The 10,712-nt window shown below is 34.9% G+C and overlaps 1 protein-coding gene across 3 annotated transcripts in view; it reads left to right on the forward strand.

The window, feature by feature from the left end:
* Positions 1 to 10,712, forward strand: part of fibcd1b (fibrinogen C domain containing 1b) — a 215,264-nt gene that overhangs the window by 108,949 nt on the left and 95,603 nt on the right. The window lies entirely within an intron of this gene.

Raw genomic sequence — 10,712 nt, forward strand, 5'->3', positions numbered from 1 at the left:
CCTCATATACAATGAAGCTAAGCTGATACAACAGGAAAACTAGAGGACACAGTTATACAAAGATGTAAAAATGGTGTTTTATGCAATAAAAAGTGAAGTAAAATTAAAACAAAATATTAAAATTAGTGTTTAATTGTTTAAAAAAATGACAGCTTTATTTATGTTACATGAATGTATTAACATGAAAACACTGATTATATAACAACTACAGACTGTGACTGACTGAGCACATGCTGCTGCACTTACGCATCACCCAGGCAGAAGAAAAAAGTAGTTCCACTAACCATGTGTGATTTGCACAATATTTTAATAGTTTAGTTCATTTCCACTGTACTTAGGTTACAGTAATTATGTACATTACATTAGATTCCGGTATTGGTGGTATGCTGCACATCTTGATGTTAGAGATCACTCAGTTCAGTACAGCTGTCATGACAACAAAAACACAAATATGGCTGTAACTCAATCAGACATCTACTGACCTATTGGAGCCTTGTCTTTCTGTCTGTTAGCAAAGTATGGCATAAAACAATAAAACACATTTTAATACAACTTTTAATAAATTATCACACAATGTGTCTCTGTAACAGATTCACATGTCTACCCAATTCAGGTCAAAATGGCCACAAAAGACAACTCACCTTATAAAATACGAAGAAAAAAAACAGACATAAAAATGCCAATTATTTAGTCAATTTTAAAAATACTGTACTAATATTTAATGTTGTTAGAGCTGGTTGTTATCTCAAAATATGCAAGTGCTAATCTAATTTTTGCCAGATCTTTGGTTAAAACATCAGCATAAACTCGTGCAAATTTGTCTCTCAGCAAAACAATTCTTAATCCACTTTAATCATAATCCACTTTATGCAAACTTTCCAGAAAATAATTATTGGACGCACTGCTACAACTGATTAACTTTTGATTCATTCAACTCAAGAAGACGGCAACAGCTAACCGACATTATCTAATGCAAAAGTGACTATAAGCTTATGAACTTTAGAGGGACTGAGCTAAAATGTGATGTGATCGTAACTGGGAGTCATTCATAACATATATTCTGAGACTTTGTAAGAAATCACCAATTATTTTGTTTTCAAGAGTTGATCCGAAAGGCTACAGTTCTGTCATTTCTCAACATGAGACGATTTCAGTCTAAAACTCAGGCAGGATATGCAAATGCTAGGCTTTTAATTCAAGGAAGCGCAGAAGAAAAACTGAACAAAGAAGCTCAAGACAAAGAATGTCAGTAGAAAGGCACAAAAAGAGACAACAAGACTAATGCAATGAGTCACAGTGTCTTTGTGTTCTCAGTTGGCAAAGAAAATTGTGCCATTATAGCAAAGGTGGAGATCCCAGAGCAACTGGAATCTAAACTGTCTGCTGATCCGAAGATGTTCCTTGAGATATAAGTACAGAGAAGAAACACTGTTCACAGGCGGCATATTTAAAGAAAGCCTGTGTGTAAACCAATTCATCATTCTGCTTCACTCACAACAAACTGTTTCCATTGTAGGCGACACATTCCTGAACTGCTCATATTTCCGGTTTTGTAATTGTTGCTCTCCTGACTTACTAAGAATATCTGGAAAAGTACATTTAAAACAAAAAGATTCTAACCAAGTGTTTCTGTTTCCTTTTTTTTCTGCTTGAACATCTGTCAGCTGTCCAGACTTGCACAAGTAAACATCACTGTTTAAATAAGATTGTTTACAGAAAGTGCTGCATCTTTCGGGAATAAGAAACAGTGAGATGAACAAACATTGACATTCAGCTGTTTGAAGTTATATTTGGAAGTGTTGAGATGTGTTTTATTTTGCGCAGACAAGCTTTTGCTGGTTTGAGCCACTTATTTAGTCTTTTGTTCTGAAACACACTGCAGCAGTAATCAGGGAAAGCAGAGCAGTTCTTAATGGATGCTTTGCAACACTTAGGGTAATTTTAGCCACACAAATCTTTGTTTTTTGTTTTTTTTACACGTTCTAATGCAGTTTTGGAATGCATACCGGGGGCTGGCTTTGGGATCTGTTCAAAACTGCTTGTAGAATAATTTTCACATCTGTATGTGTGAAGTGATGCAAGTTGAACAAAAAATGTTCCACGTGACGCAGGAGAATAAATGCATTTACAGCATTTAGTTACAGAATTCTTGCTGTAACACTGACTTGTTCACACCATGTCTGTAGGTGTTTAAAGTGTTTGAAAGATTTCCAATTTTTTTTTTTTTTTTTTTTTTTTTTTTTTTGCTGTGAAGTTATATAAAAGTGTGACGTTGTCTCAGCTAATAATTTTTAGACACGTTATTTTAAATAAAATGGTTTTGGAGAATGTTGAGCCTACTGATTAAAACACATATGGCAAGTTAAACATGGTTTGAATTACAAGACAATTCCAAAAACTGAGACATTGTTTAAACTATAAATAAAAATGAAATGCAATGATTTGCTAATCACATAGATCCATATTTAATTCATGATGGAACACAATAAATATAAGATTTTGTTTAATAGCAATTGTGCCTTTTTTTAGGAAGAACATTCATAATTTACATTTTTATGGCAGCAATGCTTTTCTAAAAAGATAGTGTGATCAATCTCTTTTTTATTAACAACAATCTGTAATTATCTAGGAACTGAAGACCTGTTGAATTCTTTGGAAGAAAATGTTCAACCATTTCTGTTTTATGTTGAAATTATATTTTTTGTCCTAGATTTTCCCTGATAGATTTTTTTGTGTAATAATTTACCTTTAAAAATGGTAAGTGTCAAGCTTTGGCTTTTTCAGTATAGTTTAGTTTTATTTCTTTGTGACATTTTTTTTAATTCAGTTAGTTTTAATTAGTTATTAGAGTGGATTTGCTATTTTTTATTACTTATTATTGTTTTTAATGCTTAGTTTTAGTTTAGTTTTTATTAGTACTATTATTAGTTTTGTTATTTTTCTTTGTAGTTTGAATAAACATATTTGACAATGCAACCTCCAGCTTGAAATCTTCCTGCAAGTTAACTAACCAGGAGCTTTTTGATCATCAGCCAAAGCAGTCTGTTATAGCAACACCTTCCTAAAATAATCCAGTAACTCAATTTTGCCAACAAAGGACTTGGGGAATTGTTTGAAGAAGATGACATACTGGTGCTACCTGGCTGGGCTGGGCCTTGTTTTTCACAGGAACCACTAATAGAAGCTAGCTTGTCAAGATACTCACAGTTAGTTAGTCCGTTGATAAGTATTCCATCTATTGTACAACCTGTTTCCACTACAAGACACATGTTTTTTTATTTTCTCACAGTCATTTTCAAAGAAACCCCAAATTGAAATTTGCCACTTTCTCTCAACTTTTGTTGTTGTCATTTTGCAGCTGAGTGCTGAGCCTGAGCAGACTGTAAACAAGCATTGTTACGGACCATGAGGTGCAGTTAGCTCGTCACAGCTAATGTGAAACTGCTCAAATTGAAATAAATAAATAAATAAATAAATAAATAAATAAATAAATAAATAAATAAATAAATAAATAAATAAATAAATAAATAAATAAATAAATAAATAAATAAATAAATAAATAAATAAATAAATAAATATTAGTTTAATCAGTTCACACAGCTCAAAATAAATTGACAAACACTGAAACTAAGGATGTATTATCTATTAGTTTAAATACAGTAGTTTTGTAAAAATATTATACAGTTTCATAATAGTTGTCTTCATTGTATTACAGATTTTATGTATTTCAGTTAAATAAAAGGTTGTTTTCAATTCAGTGCGAGCGGTGGGGAGAGGGGTGGCTGCTATGATGCAGTTTACTTGGCATCTGAAAATACATTTCCTCAAATGTATTTTAAATCTGAAAAGAGCTTCACCGAGTGAGAACTAATGTTGAGAGCTCAGTAGACAGTTAGGTTTCACTTTCAGCTTCACCCAAGAGCCTGCAGGAGTCATGGGTGGGGTTATGTGGGGAGGGGTGAGGTGGGGGGGTGCTCTGCCATGAGGAAGTTTGGCTTAAAGACACGTCCCAGGGGCGTTCCTGATACCAAAAGGCATTTCTGGTCCCCACCTGTCGTTTTGCTCCTCAGCATGGCTGCCTAAAAACACTGCAGGATTTCTCAAACATGCATGAATGAGTCAGAGCAAGGCTTTGGGCATGTTTTTTATGAGAGTATAACATTATAACATGATATAAAACTCGAAAAAAGTTGATTTTACATGAAATTGCCCCTTTAAAGGCTGAAATGATCAGAAAGTATAAAATACAAAACTGCATCTAACATTCAATTAATCAGTTACAAAATTTTCTTTAAGTGAACTATAACCCTGGTAAGCATTCTGGACTGTATGCAGGTCACTTCATATACGTCAAGTTGTACAGATTGTCCGTAAATTACAGATTTTGTCCTATTTTGCATGTATACATACATACAGAAAAAAAACCTATGTCTTTAAAAAACTTTGCTTTAAATGTATTTAATTCTTAGAGCCAACCAGTTGTGAGAAAATAAGGAAATACTAAGTGCACCACCTCCTCGTCCTCCCTTTCTGCTTCTCTGCAGCCACAGTATTTCCACCCCCACATCCACTCCAGCCTTCCACCTCCCATTTTATTACATGAGAGTACTATGGATTGAGAGTAGTATGGATTTTTTTAAATAAAAAATACAGATTTTTTGAGGGTCAAGATACAAGTGAACGTCTGAAGGGGTTGAGGTGTATGAGTTCAGCACCCGGATTTTACTAATATGAAGCAGTGCTGCTGTAAGTATGGAGCATAGCATTAGACAAAATAGAAAAGGCCTTACCTGAAAAAAATCATTGCTTAGATAGGTGCAAATGTTGTTCTAAATCATATGTACTTTTGTACATTGATAGAACCTTTCCAGATGCATAAGCTGCACATTTAGGCACCAACAGACATACCATCAGGGAGCCAGGTTTTTGAATTGATAACAGGTCAATCGGTTCATTTTTTTGTTTGCACAGACAATGTGGCATCTGTTGTTTCCAAACAAATTTCAAATTTTGATTCAGCAGACCTCACTTTTTTTTACTTTGCCCCAGTCAAGTTCAAACAAGACTTTCTCTTGAGAAAACTGCATTATTTCTAGATATCCTTGTATACTACATTCAGTGTCACTGCAGCCACTATGCTCCTCCATGGCATACACAAGTTGGTAAATTGCCTCAACCCGATGCTTCACACACCCTATTCTTTTAAACATTATCTTAATATGTATTCCAAAATTTTTTTGTCTACAGGTTAAAAAAAAGAAATAACACTGCAGCCTTTGCACATGCTCAAAACCATCATAGATGTATCATGCTCTATCATCCATAATGAGGAGCATGTACTACACTCTAATACATGCCTTTAGACATTGTTAAGACCATCTTACAATATCTGCTTTTGACTGATATTTGGCATCACAGCAAGGTTGTCATCCTGTATGAAAGGGGCTTTAGATGAGAACATTTCTTCTAGTTCTTAAATATATGTGTTCAAGGTGTCCATCTGCAGTTGATTTGTCCTCTTTTTATCCACATTTCTTTTTTAAGCACACACAGAAAGTGCAAGAACTGAAATGAAAATAAATGAAAAAGTAGGCAAAGTCCAGTTCATTTTTTAAAGATCTTCAGAAAGTCTGGAGAACTATTGATCAGATTACTTTAATTAAAACATAGTTTTAACTTGTTGGAATCAAACTCAAAAGAATTAAGAGTGATTTAAAACCTTTACACATTATTTTATAAACAAGATTGCCCTGTAGTGTGCTCCTTTGCTATAAACATGCATCACATGTCAAACCTTGTCTAAAGCCCTTGTTTGATCGTCCTGACAGTGAGCTGAGTGTTTATACATGTGCACACTTGTAAATCTGTTGCTAACCGTGTGAGAAAGGCAAGGTCGTATCCCCCCATCATCAAATAAAGCGAGTCTGTCAGAGTGACAGAGTGCTACGCATTGCATGATGGAACAAAGCAATGCACAGGCCTGTCAGCGAATGGCTAAATGTGTTTACATATGTCCATCTATGTAGGAATGAATGCTTGGCATCAAAGTGAGTGGCCTTTATACACTGACACAGCTTATAGGAGCAACCTCATTTTCACGCTGGTTACACCCAGATTGTCAGGCTTTACCAGTGTTAAGTAACTGGGGCTATGCATAGTGTCCAGTAAAAGGATTAGCACAACAGCTCAGATTGAGGTGATAACACGCAGCTACTGATCCTGTCTGGTGCATTGAGCTGCTTGTGATAATCCTTGAGCCTCATTAAAAGATCAGCATTGTGCAGTCCAACAGGAGCAGGTAGCAGGATTCTTGCAGAGGGGAGTAGCTTACTGTCTACTGAGCTTAAATAAGGAATGAGCCATATGCTGCCACCTCATTAGCATAGTTTGACTTACTGTTGCAGACAGACTTTGAGATGAGCAGGTTACTTAGAGGGAGGGAACAGAGGAGTGAGAGCAGGTCTCTGAGGAGACAAAGAAAAGGGGTTGATGAAAATGTCTGAATCTGCAAAAGAAAGTAAAATACGAGACAAGGAAAAAATAACATAATAGGGCTGCATGGATGTCATTTTTCCTACTCTCTGTGAATGCATACTTCTAATATAGCCTATAATAAAATATTTTACTTCTGCTGTATTGGCAGTAAAAAGATGGCCTTTGGGAGCCTTGAAGATAATGGAGCTATCTCAAGTGGCTCTAGATTTAGATACCAATCAGCACAATTATAGCATCAGTCAATTATGACCTTTAGGAGCAGCGTTCTGTTCCACATTCGTGTCTGCCTCTATAAACAACCAACATCACCGGAGATCAACAGACCGACATTTTGCACGTAAAAAGATTGATCCGTCATTATAATGAAGCTCACTAATGCTGCTTGGGGTTTGAGGAAATGTCACAGAAAGCATCAAAGTCTTTAAGCTATTTTAAAAAGCAATATGATCAAAGACATTTTGACATATTGCCGAGATTAAAAAAAAGCTTCTTTTTTTCAACCAACCCAGCGCTGCCACCCATAGATGGTTTTTAACTTGATGAGTGAAGGATTAGGTTTGCAAAATCATGTATGCCCAGAGTGAAACTCTTCGCTGAATAATAAACTCTTAAGGGGTGTCTTTGTCATCCATTCATATTATAAATCACTCGTTACGCAATTCCTTCCTAGTGTTGCCTCATCATTAGATTTTTTTTAATGAAAAGTTGAAATGGCATAAGAGAACAGCTTCCCACAGTGATAAGAGAAAGACAATAACTATGAACCACAGTTATCTGGTGCATTCAAAACTCTGGAGTGGAAAAAATGCAGAGATAAATTTGAGTTTATGGTTTAGGCAGCTTTAAAGGGACAGTTTGGACATTTGAAGTGGGATTATGTGGAAAAGTAATGAACAATTGATATCTTATCAGTCGTAGATACCCTTTTAAATTATATCAGTTTGGAGAAACAGAAAAAAAAAAGATTAGCTAATGGCCAGTGTGAACGCAATCAAAATTGAAATGAATTGCTGGTATACTAAAATGACATTATCTTCAGATTTTTATCAAAGTTTGTGTGAATTCTGTCATATGCATGGTGAGTCAAAAGCCTCAGGACACCTTTATACTTCAGAAATGAAAAGGAAAATGAAACGTCTGAATAGCCTAGCAAGTAATGGGTAAGGGGAGCTTTCTTTGCTCTATCTGGTGCTGAACACTGTGTCTGTGTTCAGCACCATGGACAGCTCACAACTCATCTTGGTCTTCCCTGATATGCTAAATGACCACCTACCCACTGGGGATAACTGACTTTGATCCAACAGGGTTATCATGTCCCAAACATTGCCTAAAAGATACACATGCACACATTACCTTGGTGGGGTATTAGGGCTTTTTTTCTTTTCTGTTAAGGGGCAATATCAAAGTGGCAATATCAAATTTCCTCAAATGTATAATATACATTTGAGGAAATGTATTTTCAGATGCCAAGTAAAATGCATCATGGCAGCCGCCAAGAAATAACTAAGTAAAAGTGAAAGAAAATGAGTTTGGTAATAATGAATTTCACTGAAAAAAAAGAAGTATTTATATAAAAATGAAAGTAAAAGTATATTTATAAACACTAAGAAATGAGGAGTTGAACATATTTAAGCAGACTGGTTACATTAAGTTATATAAATTGAGCTGTTTTAAAATGTTCTTATTACTTTACATTTACTTAACTTGGTTTAGTGAAACCAGTTGACATAACTTGGTTAAGTAAATTCAACACTTACTTTTTAGAGTGGCACAAACAAGTCATGTCATGATAATTTCTGGTCGTATTTAAATTTATAACATGTACTTGGTGTTAAATTTTAAAACAAAGAAGTAAAAGTACATTTTTTATGTTTTGAATGTAACAAAGTTATAACAAAAAAAATACTTGGTAAAATTACAGATCCTCAAAAAAATACCATAACAAAACAAATGTACTACATAATTTACCCATAAAATTTCATGTAAACAGCTGGGTGATGAGACACCAGAAATCTTTTTGTTTGTAGGGTGAACTTATTTGGTCTTAGACACATTAAGACCATCCATATATTTTTTTTTTTGCTTTGCTTCAAATGAAACTTTCTATATTTTTCAAACTAAGGCTGTTCAAAGAGCTTTCTAAAACAATTAAAACATTAAATTCTAATGAGCTTTTCACAGAACCATATTCCAAAATGTCTAAAATATTGTTTTAGGTCTAGTGGAGATGCATTTAAACTGAACTTGTGGTCTGTGATAGTTGGTAGGAATAAAGAACCATAGAGGAACTAAATAATGTGTTTGAATGGTATGAACAATTTGGAAAATCACTCAAAACACAATTGCAGCATCAATAAGGAGACAGAATGAGCCACTGGCCCAGACAGGTCTTCAAGTGTTGCTGCCAACAATGTTTGCACAATTTCTCTTTAAACCATGAATGACTGAATTATTCAGACTTGTCAAAAGGCTGCTTATCATATTTCATTTTTATTTATAACATCTTAGACAGTGTTCATTTTCAATAGCTCAGATAAAACAGTTTAAAATTTTAATATTTTATTTTATAGTTGCAAAAATGCTTTATGGATATATTAGAAGAACATTGTCTGCCCTGATCAGGTGACAATGAATGTGCACATCTTAAGTAGGGTCACACATGTTTGGTGTGAATCTATAGAGGGATACTCAGTCCTGTTCGTGACAGGGCTGCAGACGAAATTTAGAAAAAGGTGCGACTGCGAGACATTAATGTATGTGGATACATAAAATGATTGGCAGAAAATGGTTTGAGTCCCTGAGGAGAATATTTTAGTGTGATAATGATTTAAAACACATTGACACAATAACAGGCACTCTGCTCAGTGCAACCTTTTAGGTTGTTCATAACTATCATTCAAAAGGAGGAAAAATCTACTCTTCATCAAAAACAAATATTTTGTGTTTAAATTTGTTACTTATTCTTAAACTTTTAAAAAAAATACACCATTTGCACTACTTGTTTTTATAGGTTACAAAAGTAGAATGCTGAGGATTGAAGTGAATGATATGGATTTGCAAAAGCAATGTAAGTCACTTCTAAATTTAGTAGAAGAAAGGTTCTCATTTTTTTATTTGTATAATAAATCCACCACTTATTTTTAGAGTTCCTACTTGCAGATGTTCCATCAACACTGCAAGAAGAAATATAACACTAACCTATTTCTAAGAATCACTTCATTTTACTTTACCCATGGTTCATTATTTTGCATTAACAGATGCCTTCCCACTCAGTTCCATTGTCATTCAATCAAAAGTGATTTTGTTTACTGTGCTGTTCCAAATATATTGTCCTTCCAACATTATGAACAAAAGTTATTATTCAGAGATTCACAATGTAAAGAGACATTTATTGTTTAGAGAAAATAATATTCATGGTCATCTTGTGACACACTATCTGAAAGTTTAAACTGTGTATCATGTGAAGCAGAACCTACAGTTTCATCTGTGACCAATGTTGATCTCAGTTGACTCATGATTGTCAGCGATAGCCAGAGGGAGGTTACAGACAGAAAGAAGAAGGTTGGCACAACAGACAGCTGCCCCAATGAAACACAATCAGAAATGTGTGATAATACCAGAAATGGTTTTAAGTACTGTAGTTGTCGTGGAAATAGTTTGTTAACAAGAAACAGAAATATGTCAACTTCAGTACACTCTCCTGTGCCCTCAGCATGCTTTAGACACAACTCCATCAGATTGCATCAGTATGCAGCAACGAACAAGTTGAACACACCATGGTCTTGCAAGGGTACAACTAATGCAGGAGGCAGCATGGCCAGTTCTACTGCAAAGTCTCAAGAACCAAGCCACACTGGTGCATTTGGGCCTTGCATTTTACATACATTGCCACCATGCTTCACCCAGTACCCCAATATGTAGGACCCCTAAACTACAATAATAGGGAGCACATTACATTCTTGACCATTACATGCAAGACCTTAACAAGACCCTACAGACCCCTCCTGTTCTGGATTTTTTTTTTTTTTACGTAGATGCATGGTCTTCTAGTTTGAAAGGCACCTTCAGGTATACATTAATCTTACTTTTTTTAATAAAGACCAAAATAAATAAATAAATAAACTAGAAGCACTCTGAGAGCGCAAACCTCGGCCAAGGCTGTTTGTTTGTTTGTGTGTGTGTGTGTGTGTGTGTGTGTGTGTGTGTGTGTGTGTGTG

This window comes from Austrofundulus limnaeus, unplaced genomic scaffold (genome assembly GCF_001266775.1).
Source record: "Austrofundulus limnaeus strain Quisiro unplaced genomic scaffold, Austrofundulus_limnaeus-1.0 Scaffold254, whole genome shotgun sequence".
Lineage (NCBI taxonomy): Eukaryota > Metazoa > Chordata > Actinopteri > Cyprinodontiformes > Rivulidae > Austrofundulus > Austrofundulus limnaeus.